Source organism: Panthera pardus, unplaced genomic scaffold (assembly GCF_024362965.1).
Source record: "Panthera pardus isolate Hobbes unplaced genomic scaffold, ASM2436296v1 HiC_scaffold_10, whole genome shotgun sequence".
NCBI lineage: Eukaryota > Metazoa > Chordata > Mammalia > Carnivora > Felidae > Panthera > Panthera pardus.
In genome coordinates, this window is record NW_026526655.1 from 50,005,944 (window position 1) to 50,020,493 (window position 14,550).

At 34.4% G+C, this 14,550-nt stretch overlaps 1 pseudogene; it reads left to right on the forward strand.

The window, feature by feature from the left end:
• Nucleotides 1–14,178: 14,178 nt before the first annotated feature.
• On the forward strand, nt 14,179–14,299 carry LOC128772815 (U2 spliceosomal RNA; annotated as a pseudogene).
• Nucleotides 14,300–14,550: the final 251 nt, after the last annotated feature.

A 14,550-nucleotide genomic window follows, 5' to 3' on the forward strand; every position in this document is an offset into this window, starting at 1 on the left:
GAGGCTGAGGTAAAACTGAGTAAAGGGCGAGTTAATCAGTAACTCCTATGACGGGAAGGGAGGAGACAACCTTCTTCATCATGTGTAATAGGCATCCCAACTATGCAGTTAAAAAGTAACATAACCATCAGATGATCTCTTTGGCCAAACTTTCCCCTTTTTTGTTGTGTATTTATTTATTTTTGAGAGAGAGAGAGCGAGCATAAGTGGAGAAAGGGCAGAGAGAGAGGGAGACACAGAATCACAAGCAGACTCCAGGCTCTGAGCTATCAGCACAGAATCCAACATGGGGCTTTGAACCCACAAACTGTGATATCATGACCTGAACTGAAGTCAGAAGCACAACCAACGGAGCCGCCCAGGCAACCCAAAACTTTCTAATTCATAACATCACCCTTACCTTGAATGCCTCCATCATTGCGTTTTCTACTCCCCCAGTTTCACACGGAAGTCTTGAAGAGCAACATCCATATTCCTCATAGGGATTACTACATATCAAGTTTCTCAACCTCAACACTATTAATATTTTGGGCTGGATATTCTTTGCTGGGAATGGGTAGGCTCTTCTGTTCATTGGTGAATGTGTACCTCTGGCCTCTACCCAGTAGTTGTCAGTGACAACTACTTTGTTGTGACATATCTCTAGACACTGTCAAAGGAATGGTTCTGAACTGCCAAAATCCTCCCAGTAGAGAATCATTGCTATTTACTGAGCACCCTCATATGGCAATCCTAATGAATTTTGTATGCCAGACCCCAGACCACTACACCCAAAGAATTGCAAAGGCCTAAGATCTTTTATTACAGGTTGTGCAAGCTGATCTCAGATTCTTAGACAACATTTTCAGATTCTAGGGCTTTTTACGAGGATAACATTCAGCCCCCCTATCCAAGTACTTTTCATTCTAAATCACAGTTCTCATAGTGAGATTTTAATTTATCTAGACTAGAATATAATGAAATTGCACAGTGTTTTAAGTCATAAGAGTATTCTTATAACTTAAAAAGTCATATATACAGACTCCTTCAGTTAAGTAATTTATCATTTCCTTCTCATACATATGTGTATGTCTCCCCTCCAGCCCTTTTCTTTATGTGACCTGAAACCCTTTCCTCAATGTGACCTAAATCTTTTATCCATCCTGCACCCTACACAGGTAACTGAGTCTTGTAGTCATTACTTCCACCTGAATATTCTCTTGATTTACTAAGAATTAGATTACAAAAAGCTCTCAAGATTAGGAAGCACTCCAGATCATACGTCTAACAATCTATACCAGTGGCATTTAATTAAGTATGTCTTTCTGGTCATGATAAAGGAAGTTAAGGTCACAAGCACTTGTCACATTCCAAATGCTTAGGAAGGATTATTCCATTTAAGGGTGGAGGAGTTGGTGGGACAGATACTCCTCTCAGGGGGGTTCTGTCACCCCTTGCCATTATCCACAGCAACAAATTAACCGTAACAACAACCAGATTTATCGGCTTGCAGAAATTTACAACCACTTGGGGATCCATTGTCAAGACAAAGATTCCTTCCTTTTAGTAGAACTGAAAATTAGCAACATAGCCCCTATATTAGTTTCCTGGGGCTGCCACAACAAATTTCTAAACTATGTGGCTTAAAACAACAAAAATTATTCCCCTGCTGTCCTGGAGGCTAGAAACCGTAAATTAAGGTGTTGGTAAGGTCATGTTGCCTCTGAAGACTCTTGGGGAAGATCCCTCCTTGCCTCTTCCTAGCTTCTGGCATTTGTCAGTAATCCTTGGTGCTTTTAGTTTACTGATTCTTCATTCCAGGCTCTGTCTCCATCTTCACACCCTCCTATATGCCTGTGTGCAAAGCTCCCTCTCCTTATAGGGATAGTAATCATTGGATCTGAGCCTACCCTAATCCACTTTGGTCTCTCATTAACTTCATCACATATAAATTGATTGCCAAATAAGATCACATTCATAGGTTATGGGTGGACATGAATTTGGGGAGATAGTATGCAACCCAGTACACTCCTTGATCATTAATTGAGGAATCCATACCAAAAGTAATTCACCAGACTTGGTCTAGTATTTCTTTGTAATATGTCTAAATTCCTTAACAGATTGCTCCTGGTAGTTTTAGTCACATGACCTTAGCCTGCAATTGGTTTTATGGTTTTACAAACAATGGATTTACTGGTGTTATTATGTAAATGAACAGGAGATCTCACCATAAAGCCATAGAAGCATAAAGAAGCCTTCCAGTATCAAGAAAATTCAGTCTTAAAGTGTTTCCTATTGTCATCTGCTGCTTGTCAACGGGCCTTCATTTTTTTACCCACAGGGCTGCCAATAAGAGTCAAGAAAAAAAAAAACTTTTTGCTCTTTTTTCCATTGTATGTCACTCTCTGTCAATCCACCTAGCCGGTCCCTCAGTTCTAAATCTATTTCCTCCAATTTCATTGGCAAGATTTTCCCTTGTAATGTACCTCATTTTTCTCTCCACTTCATAAGAAAGCAGTTACCCAAGCATCACTTTTTCACATATTTTTTCATCCCCTCCTCCTTCTTGCCAAAAACTGCCTTAGCCTTTCTTTTTTCATGAATCTGAAAGAAAGCCTGGCTTATCACACCAGCTAACACAAATAACCGTTCAGTCAGACTCATACAAATCAGAGATTTTATAAAACATCAAGACTTTCTTATGATCTTAAGCATATAAACTAAAAGGTTCAAGCAAAGCAGAAAAATGTCTCTGATATGCTGTTTGCATCTCCAAGTCCCTCCTTGCTGCAACTGTCCTTTGATTTCTGGCCCAGAATTAGATTCACTTTTTAATGAGGCTGGCACGTTAACATACAGAATTATGAGTGTTTGGACTATGAAACATTTCCATTTGATACCCTACAGAGTTGTGTAATATTCTTCTTAGGCTTATTATATATCCATTAACTGTAGGCTTGTTTATCAAAAGCAACCCTGAATCAGGGACGTCATTGCTAAGACCACTATTCCACAGAGACTCTTCTTCTAGCAAATACATGGGCTAATATGGGCAAAATTTGCCCAAAGGTTCAGTTACCATAAACCATGTCATCTGGGTCCTTCTTTGGGGGGACAGGAATGGATCACAAGAAAACTACTTTATCTCCTTCTACCCCAGATGCTTTCTAGAGGTCATTATTGCTGATGACACAAGATATTAAAGATAGAAGTAAAATCTTTTTTACCTTACTAAAGGAGCAAAAAATCTTCTAATGGCAAAAGAGAGAAGTCTGTATTTGATGTTTTTGAACAACTAGTTTTAAGGAAAAGTTGTCATGTTCAAGCCTATGTAAAAGAAAAATATTTGGAATACTTAAAAATGAACAAATGAATGCATCCCTGAAAGTGGAAATGCCAATAAGCAAGGTTGTAGACTGTCTAGTCATCTTCAGCCCTGATGGCATCTTAATATTACATAAAACACTGTACCAGATGTTAAAGAATTACACAATCCAAAGTCAAAAAAGTTTTTTGGAAGATTTAGATATATTCATGAAATTATTAGAGAGAAGTTACCAAAAATACATTTAAAATATTATAAAATTTTAAATATTTACAAAATACTTTTAAAAAAATAGACAAGGGGTAAAATAACCCAAACATCATTTTTAAGAGATTTAAAGATAAAATAGGGAGACTAAGAAAGGATAGTGGTACAGTGGTACATTAGAAAAGATGGGTTCAAGGGCATGAGCTTACAGTCATATATAAATGACAAGACCATTAATGAAAACAAAATGGATTTTAATAGATGAAATAGTATCCACATCGTAACCACTGCCTGCAAGTGAATTTATTTTATTAGAGACCTGCTTGATTTTCTTAATGCCAGGGAATTCCTCAGTTTCACTGGCAGCCTCTTCAGTTTCCAGGAGACTTGAATGTTCAGTTATGTGTAATATATCCTGAGGGAATTTTTTATTCTCATATATATGCATATGCCTATCTATATTATAAATGGTGACTGCACCTGCTTTTTACAACAGTGATCATATATAAAATAATTCATCACAGAATTAAATATCTTCCTTTTTAAAGATTTAAAACCCTGATAATTGTGTATTATAGAAAAATATTTTCAGATAAAACCCAGCTTTAAATTCTAACCTTTAAAAAATAACATTTACTGGAAAGCCTACAAGACCATTGTTCTTTTTAATTTTTAAAGCAGTGGTAGTCCAACAAAATAGGTGTATTTTATTCTTAGACCTTTATTACTTACAGATAATATCATATATATTTTTAAAACAAAAAAAAGGTCAAATTGATATGATTTAAACCAAAAACTGTTGGCTATATTATAAAATATATGCAACAGAGGCTCTTACAACACAAGAGAAAAATTTTGTCCCTACTTTAGACTTTGAAGTTTCATTAATATACAAAGGTTCAAGCTTAAAGAAAATTTCTTGTATTGATTTCTCTCAATTTAGAAACTTTTATTTTTTTTAATTTTTTTAACGTTTATTTTTTTTTGAGACAGAGACAGAGCATGAAAAAGGGAGGGTCAGAGAGAGAGGGGGACACAGAATCTGAAACAGGCTCCAGGCTCTGAGCTGTCAGCACAGACGCGGGGCTCGAACACACGGACCACGAGATCATGAACTGAGCCAAAGTCAGTCGCTTAACCGACTAAGCCACCCAGGCACCCCTCAATTTAGAAACTTTTAAATGGTTACATTATTTTTTTCTTAATATGGTCAAACATTCTCTCAATGGTTTATACAAAACATGCCTCTCTGGAATAAATATAATTATCTCAAAGTTCCTATTTAATGATGGCAATCATAAAATCAAAATAACAAAAATAATGAAAGCTCAGCTACCAAAAAACTTGGACATTTTTCCAGTATTTATTATAAATCAACTGGCTTTCTGGAATTGTTTTACAGAATCATGATTGAATAAATAACCCTAGTGGTGCTAGTCATTCCTGTGAGAAAGCAGCCAGATTTCAAATCAATACGTACTGTTCCGAGCATTTGTTCTTGCTGTTCTAGATGTAGCATTCATACTGAAGCCACCTATTTCCTCTACCTGCTATATTTACTGGTCAGGCCTATCTCTCTTATTAGAAGCCATGTTGGCCTCTCTTGATATCTTGATTTCAGCTGTCCTAAGGATAACATAAGTTGATATAATTAAGTTCACATAATTAATGTATGCCAATGCAAGAAATTAATCCTATATGATATATAGCCTATATTTTAAAACCACTCCAATTCTAGAAACTGGAAATTTAGGATTTAAAATTTTATAAAAATTCACTTAGCCATAATTCATATAACTTGGTGATAAGCAAGATAATTTTTTTTAATTTTATAATGAAGCCAATTCAGTATACAAAAATATTGTGTAATGAAGTCTCTCTTACATGGTTACCTAGTTACACATATATCTATCTATAGATAAATAAATATAGATATAAATGATATAAATACGTGTGTGTGTGTGTGTGTGTGTGTGTGTGTGTGTATAATCAGCAGAGAGTTGCTTAACTTTGAACTAATTCCTTACTCCCCTCCACACTTCATGTATTTGGTATCATAATTTGCATCCTTTTTTTTTGAGAGACAGAGCATGAGCAGGGGAGTGGCAGAGAGAGAAGGAGACACATAATCCGAAGCAGGCTCCAGGCTCTGAACTGTCAGCACAGAGCCCGATGTGGGGCTCGAATCCATGAACTGTGAGATCATGACCTGAGCTGAAGTTGGACGCTCAACCAACTGAGCCACCCAGGCACCCTTATATCCTTTTATTTTGTGTTTCTCTTGACTTATTTTTACAGAAATACTTATGTTTTTTTGCTTTTGTTCTTCCTATTTTTTTTTTACTCTTACTTATGGTTTTTGTTTCCCACCCACAGAGTCCCCCCTAAACATTTCTCTTAGCACTGTTTTAGTGGTAATTAATTCTTTTAACTTTTGCTTATCTGGGAAATTCTTTCTCTCTCTTTCTGTTCTGAATGATAGCCTTATTGGATAGAGTATTCTTGGTTGCAGATTTTTCCCTTGCAGCACTTTGAATATACCATGCCGCTCCCTTCTGACCTGAAAAGTTTTTGCTGAAAAATCCACTGATAGCCTTATGGGGTATCCCTTGTATGTAAGTATCTTCTTTTTTCTAGCAGTTTTTAAAATTCTTTGTTATCACTGTTTTATGTAATTTTAATCTATCTGGACTGCTATATGTGGAAGATGTTATATATAAAACCAATGGTAACCACAGATCAAAAAACAGTAATAGAGATGCAAAATATAAAGAGTAAGGAATCCAAGTATTTCACTAAAAAAGCCAATTTATCGTGAAAGAAAGTAAAAGAACGGGATCAAGAGGAACTACGAAAACAACCATAAAACAACCAAATGGCAGTAAATACACTCATATACATGCAGAAATAGTCAACAAAATAGTAGCAAACCAAATCCAACGATACATTAAAAAATCAACTACCATGATCCACTAGCATTTATTCCCAAGATGCAAGGGTAACTCAATCTTTGTAATTTGATCAACATGATACATCAGATCAGTAAGAGAAAAAATAGAAATCATATGATCATTTCAATAGATGAAGAAAAAGCACTTGACAAAGTACCACATCCATTCATGATAAAAACCCTCAACAATGTAGGTCTAGAGGGAACATACCTCAACACAATAAAGATCATATAGGGAAAACTCACAGTTAATATCATACTCAATGGTGAAAAACTGAAAGCATTTCCCCCAAGGAAGAATGTCCAATCTCACCAATATTATTTAACATAGTACTGAAAGTCCTAGCTACAGCAATCAGATGAGAAAAGGAAGTAAGAGGCATTTAAATTGGTAAGGAAGAAGTGAAACTTTTACTATTTGCTGACAACATGATACTACATATACATACATATACACATACGTATACATATATATGTATATGGGAGCGGCATGGCATATATGTATATGTATGTGTATATGTATGTATATGTATATATTTATATATATGTGTGTGTGTACACAGCACACTAAAGACTCCACCCAAAAACCACTAGAACTGATAAGTGAATTCAGTAAGGTTTCAGGATACAAAATCAACATACAGAAATGTGTGGCATGTCATATGGTAATAAGCAACACAAAGAGAAATTAAAAAAGCAATCCGATTTAAAATTGCACCAAAGATAATAAAATACCTAAGAATAAATTTAACCAAAGAGGTGAAAGACCTGTACTCTGAAAACTACAAAACATTTATAAAATATATAGAAGATGACACAAACAAGTAGAAGGGTATTCCATGCCCATGGATTAGAAGAACACATGTTGCTAAAATGTCCATACTACCCAAAGCAATCTATAGATTTAATGCAATTGCTATCAAACTACCAATAATATTTTTCACAGAATTAGAACAAAAAATCCTAAAATTTGTATAGAACCAAAGAAGACCCCAAATGGAAAAAGCAATCCTTAAAAAGAAAAACAAAGCTGGAGGCATCATAATTCTAGGTTTCGAGTTATATTACAAAGCTGTAGTAATCAAAACAGTATGGTACTGGCATAAAAATTGGCACATAGATCAGAATAGAATACCCAGAAATAAACCCACGGCTTATATGGTTAATTAATTTTTGACAAAGGAGGAAAAATATGCAATGGGAAAAAGCTTCATCAACAAACAATGTTGGGAAAACTGGAAAGCAACATGGATAGTAATGAAACTGGACCACTAGCTTACACCATACACAAAGATAAATTCAAATTGGATGAAGGAGTTAAATCTGAGACCTGAAACTATAAAACTATAAAAACTCTTTCTAGAAGAGAGCACAGGCAGTAATTTCTCCCACATCAAATGTAGAAACTTTTTTCTAGATGTGTCTCCCGAGGCAAGGGAAACAAAAGCAAAAATAAACTATTAGGACTATATCAAAATAAAAAGCTTCTTGAAAGTGAAGAAAACAATCAACAAAACTTAAAAGACAACATACAGAATGGGAGAAGATATTTGCAAATGCAATCTCTGATAAAGAGTTAGTATCTAAAATATTTAAATTACTTATACAACTCAACACCCAAAAAAATAAGTAATCCAATTTAAAAATGGACAGAAGACCTGAACAGACATTTCTCCAAAGAAGACACACATATATACAGCAGACACATGAAAAGATGCTCAACATCACTCATCATCAGGGAAATGCAAATCAAAACTACAATGGGATGTCACCTCATATCTGTCAGAATGGCAAAACAAAAACAAAAACAAAAAAACACAAGAAACAAGAAGTGTTGGAGAGGATGTGGAAAAATAGAAACTCTTGTGCACTGTCGCTGGGAGTGCAAATTGGTTCAGCTACTGTGGAAAACAGTATGGAGTTTCAAAAATTTTAAAATGGATCTACCATACAATCCAGTAATTGCACTACTGGGTATTTACCCCCAAAATACAAGAAATTAAATCAAAGGGGCACATGCATCCCAATGTTTATTGCAGCATTATTTACAATAGCCAAACTATGGAAACAGCTCAAGTGTCCATCAATAAATGAATGTATAAAGAAGTAGTAGTGTGTGTGTGTGTGTGTGTGTGTGCGCGTGCGTGCGCGTGTATATATATATATATGTGTGTGTGTGTGTGTATATATATATATATATGGAATATTATATATATATGTATATATAATGGTATATTATTCAGCCATACAAAAGAATAAAATTTGCCATTAGCAAAAACATCGATGGAGCTAGAGAGTTAAAGACAAGTGAAGTAAGTCAGTCAGAGAAAGACAAATACCCTAAGTTTTCACTTATATGTGGGATTTAAGAAAAAAAACCAAAGAGCAAACGAATAAAAGAGAGAGAAACCAAGAAACAGACTCTTAACTACAGAGTACAACCTGATAGTTACCAGAGGGGAGAAGAGTGGGGGGATGGGGAAAATAAGTGAAGGAAATTAAAGGATATACTTGTCATGATGAGCACTGGTGATGCATATAGAATTGTTGAATCACCATATTGTAGACCTGAAACTAATGTAATACTGTAGATTACACTGAAATTAAAATAAATTTGGGGTGCTTTGGTGGCTCAGTTGGTTAAGTAACTGACTTTGGTTCAGGTCATGATCTCACGGTTTGTGGGTTCTAGCCCTGCATCAGGCTCCGTGTTGAATGCTTGCTCGGAGCCTGGAGCCTGCTTCAGATTCTGTGTCTCCTCCTTTCTCTGTCCCTCCCCTGCTTGTGCTCTGTCTCACTCTGTCTGTCAACAATAAATAAATGTAAAAAAAATTTTTAAATAACAAATTTAATTAAAAAGGTTAAAAAATAAATATATAAAACTGCAGCAACTCAGATAAGTCAATGATGCTTTACACCTCCAAACTCTTTTTTACAATATTTCCTGAAGCAGGATTATACAACCCTCAGTCCCTGTATGCACAGTATGTTTTTTGATAAATATTTATTGGTTTCTTCTATGGAACACACCGGGAGCTAAGCTCTAGTGATGCAAAGTGAGCCAAAGAAAAGAATCCTGCTTTCAGGAAGCTCACAGTTTAGTGGAGGACATATACTAAAAACGAGTAAACAAGTAAACAAAAATGAACAATTGTGGTAACTGATATAAAGAACAGGATGCCAATCTAGACAAAATAAGAATAGAGTGAAAGTATGAACCTTTGTCAGTAGGGTAGTCTGGAAGGGTAACTTTCTGGCTGAGACTTCAAGGACAAAATTGGATACTTCCACAAAAAGCATGGCAGGAAAGAATACCCCAGGCAGCGCAAACAACCAGAGCAAAAGCCCTAAAGCCACAAACAACTGGTTTTATGCAAGGAACTGAAAGAAAAACAGTTTGCCTGCAGTCTGGGGGTAAGAAGGAATAGTAGCAAGCTAAGAGTTTGGAGATAATTAGGGATCACATCAGGAAGGAACTCACAGCACATAGTAGGGAATTAGGATTGGCTTTATTTACAGTGAAAACCAATGAAAAAATTAAACAGTGAATGTTAAATTGTATTCAGGCTACTCTGATTGTTAATGGTGAAATGATTGCAAGAAGATGAAAATGAAAGGGAGAGTAGTTGGTTCTTTTGAGAACCAAGAAAGAGATGATAATCTTTGAGACAAGTATTAAGACAACATAAATATATGCTGAATTTCTTATGGGAATGAATTAACAAAAAGAGTCAAAGACACTAAACAACCCAGTCACTGGTTTAAGCAATTGGTTGAATATTTCTGCAAAATTCTGAGATGGAAAAGTCAGGTAAAGAACAAGGGAGGAAGGGGTTGGAGGAAAGGATTCATAAGAGAGTTCAATCTTAGAGTTTGAAAGGTTTCTGATAAACCAAATCTGAAACATCTCTAAGGCATCAAAGTCTAAAAGGTTAGTCTGGAGCTTAGCAAAGAGATCTGGAATCTACACATTTGGGAGTCATCAACATCAAGAGTAATTAAATCCAGACACAGAAATCCCTGTCCAGTTTTACATGGTTTTACTCACCATTACTGAGTTTACCTTGAAGTTATTATAATTTACTCAGATTTCAGTGGTTTTAGTTTGTGTGTTTTTTTTGTTTTTACTGATTCCTACTTCGTTTTTTCCACAGTATGGAATCTGGTACAGTGCTTATTTTGACCTAACATACTCCATGTTACCTAAGACCTTCCCTGTGCCTGGAACTAATACCTAATGCTTGTGGTCCCTCAACTGTTTCCCAACCGTTTTTTTTCAATATTACCTTCCATAGTAGCCTTTATAGCCATTTTTTTCCTAATTTATCCCCATGATATTTTACAATAGATAGATTATATATTTGTTGATATAATGTCAGATAAAATATGAGCTCTGTACATAAAAAAGAATAAGTATATGGATAATCTTTTTATACATTGCAGAATAAGAATGACTAAATTTTTCCAGTAAAAATTTAAAACTGGAAAGGCTACTAACTTAATACTGTTTATGGTAATTTTTAATGTAAATCATTTACTTAAGGAAATTATATCGAATTATATATGCAAATTAGGAGCATATATCAATACATAATAGCAATGTAAGAAGAATTTAAAATTAATAATTCAAAACTTACTTTCCAGCAAAATAAGCAGTAGAAAAACTAAATAATTACTTAAAAATTACTTTTAGTGAACATTTAACTTTTGCTTTATATGAGGAAATAATTAGCTGACAGTCTGACAGTCATTCAGATACTACAGCTTTCCTTTTTCTTTTTAGTACTTTACAGAATTCTAGGTTGATTACGGATGTAGAATTAAATAATAAAATATAGACTATTTTTTATTTAATCTTCAGAACCAACCATACACACAAAACCATTGCGAATCAAACATAAACCACCCGATCCATAATGCAGACAGTAGCAGACAAAAGGCAATGGAAAGTGACCTCTCATATAAGATTTCTATACTGAGCAAATGACTGAGATAAAGTCCTCTGGTTGCAGCCATATATTCACTACAATTTTGTAGCAATATCTTGCAAACATTTTGTACATCTTCCAAGAACTCAATGTCAGTGCAATTTATGTGATATGCAAGAAAATCCCATGAGAAAAACTAAAGATTGAGAAATACAACTTTGTAGGGTACAACTGAGCTTTAGATGGCCACATACCATTGTAATAACATTCCTCTCCAAGAACCAATTTTTATTTATTTGAGGGTGATCTTATTCTTACTGAGAATCTAGATCTTAGATCATCTGAGGTCCAAGAGACTATAACATTGCCCACTTTCCAGCTCTACTGCTGTAGACTGAACTCTTTAATTGGTAAGTTTCTAGAAGAGGACATCCCATACATCTGGCTTCTCAAGACTTAATTATCCCTTTACTATTAAGTAACATATGCAATAAATATAAAAATAAATAAGTCATAAATTCAAACCTTACTTAAAATTAATTTCAGAAACTATGACATATAATTAGAAATATACATATAATAATAATAAACCACTAAAACATTTTGTTTTAATTCCACACTGAGTTACACATAAACAGAGGTGTCAGTGGAAGACGGTCCAAAAATATAAATGGTATTTGGAAAAAATATTTAATGACTGGCACAGTTTTAAAATGTATGCTTTTATTCATTTCCATTTCTATTTCAGGATACCTTGACCTCATTCTTCAAGGTAGAAGTATTTTCTTTACAGCAACTGCTGATCCATGGATAACCTAGTCCAGAGCTGTCTGAAAGCTTGTGAATCACTCCACTAAACTAGGCTAAATTCAAAATAACCCCAAAATCTTGCTGGGGAATAAACATCTAAAAAAAATCACTGTTTAGAGGAAGATCTTTTATATATGATGTTACAATTTGAAAAAAGAAAAAAAGCAGGCAAGTAGTTAATAATCACTACCTTTGCTTTTTCTTTTTACTCTTGGAAAAATCCAACTCCCCAAAATGCATTTTTAAATGCAGCAAAAATACAAGTGAATTATCTCTGAATTTTTTTTTCTTAATTATTCAAGTATGAAAAGTTGTGTGGTTAAAAATAGCAGGATTTTTTGAGGAGATAATATTTTTAAGTAATTGGCAAAAATCTCAGCTGGAAGTGAAATAGCCTTATTATCAAATTTAGTAAAGTACAGGGCAAGGCACAAGTGGCAATTTGCTGATCACATGGAGAGGGATGAATTTGGCAGAGCTGAAAGAAGTAGACAGCTCCGGAGTTGTGAGGCTCCTCAGAATTACATCTACTCTCTCAGCAACCAGAATAGGCATATTCTACCTAATAATCATATCTTCAGAAACCTTTCTAGCTTTAAAATAGCTAGTGAATAGTTGTCTAGATCTGTCAATGATTGAAATAGTTTAGGACACAGTTACACATAAGGAATAAATGTCCCATGCAAGTTCAGTTTGGCATACATTAAGGAAAATAGGCTTTCAAAATCTTCCCCACCCCCCTCCAACTTTGAAGCATTAGACTGGTAGCCTAATGTCCTGAAAGCCTCTAGTTTGTTAAAAGCAAGGGTTTTGTTTTTCTTTTTTCTTTTTTTCCTTTTTCTGTATTTGAACACTGTAATCCTCCCAAATTTATAATTCTCACTTTTTTTGTGACAGTAATTTTCACTCTTATTGTTCCATCTTCTGTTTTAAACTCCTTAAACGCAAGCTCCATTACTTTTAACTTACTCTGAAAAGCATCGAATGTAATGTCACTTGCAAATAGGTACTTAAAAGGCTCTGAATGATAGAATGTTGATGTCGACAGACGTAGGGTCCCAGCAAAGAATGAAATTGTTAAAAAGTGACAGAAAACTATGAACCTGGTACAAACAGGATTTTCATCTCTAAATGTTGAGTTACCTAAAAGACATGTTTTAGTAGAGGCGAAAATACATAAAAATAATTAGCACGGTATCTCCTAACACTAGCAACTTAAAAACCCTAAGGCCAGAAGGGCCCAATCCTTAGAAAAGTTAAGAGTCCTGTACCTATTCCCCAGAAGTTGGGTTGGGTTAGGGATATAATTATTGCAACTACCAAAATCTAATTTTGATATATAGTTTTTGTGTTTTTTTTCAGAAATATCTTTCTGATTATAATATCTAAAACCCCGAAGATTTTAATCAATGGACATTTATAGCTGCTTAACAAATGACTGACAATAATTCTTTATTCAAAGCACTCCCCATATTCGCAGCTCATAAAGCTGGGTAATTATCACCACTTGGTAACCATGGGACTTCAAGAAGGTCATTTTCTTTCTCTCAAATTTAAAAGTATCTCTTTTATATATTATAAAAATATTTTCTCTGGTTTCCTCACGCAAATTTCAAATGAACTAAAACAAAGTGTTTTATATCATCAAAAACATTATCATACTCTTGATGGTGACCACAGTGAAAAGAATGAATTAGACTAGTTTTCATATATACTTTCTACAAAGTAATCATAAAGACTTTCATTAAAAAGATGTCATCAAAGGGAAAAAAAGTTGACAAAATTCTAAATTTGTAAAAGTGATCCTCTCACTGTCTATAATCCTAGTTTAATGGGATCATATGGTATACATTGCTTCATAATTATTTTTTCTCAACAATTTATCTGTATTCTATGTCAGAGCATATAGATTTATTGTTTTAAATTTCTATCTTTTAAATTGCTATATAGTGTACCAGAATTTAGGAATATTAAGGCTTATGGCTTCTCGGCCTTTTGGCTAAGATCAAGTGTAGGAATATTAAGGCTTATTGCCTAATAAAAACTACTCCCATTTATAAAATGAAAAATTATATTTCTAGTATTTTTTATTTACCCCCTTATTCATATGTAGAATTACCCAAGAATAAATGCCTAGAATGAAATGACATGTAAAAAAAAAAGTTATATTTTCAGAAAAACATGCATTTTTATTCTGCCTTTTTCTGCATTTTATTCCACATACTTAAGACTACACTTTGCAGCTGTATGGATCTGGATGGGATCATGTGACCAATTCTGGAAAAGAAAATGTTGGCAGAAATAGTATTTGAGCCATGTCTGGTCCCTAAAACTCCCATGAGATCCTCTGT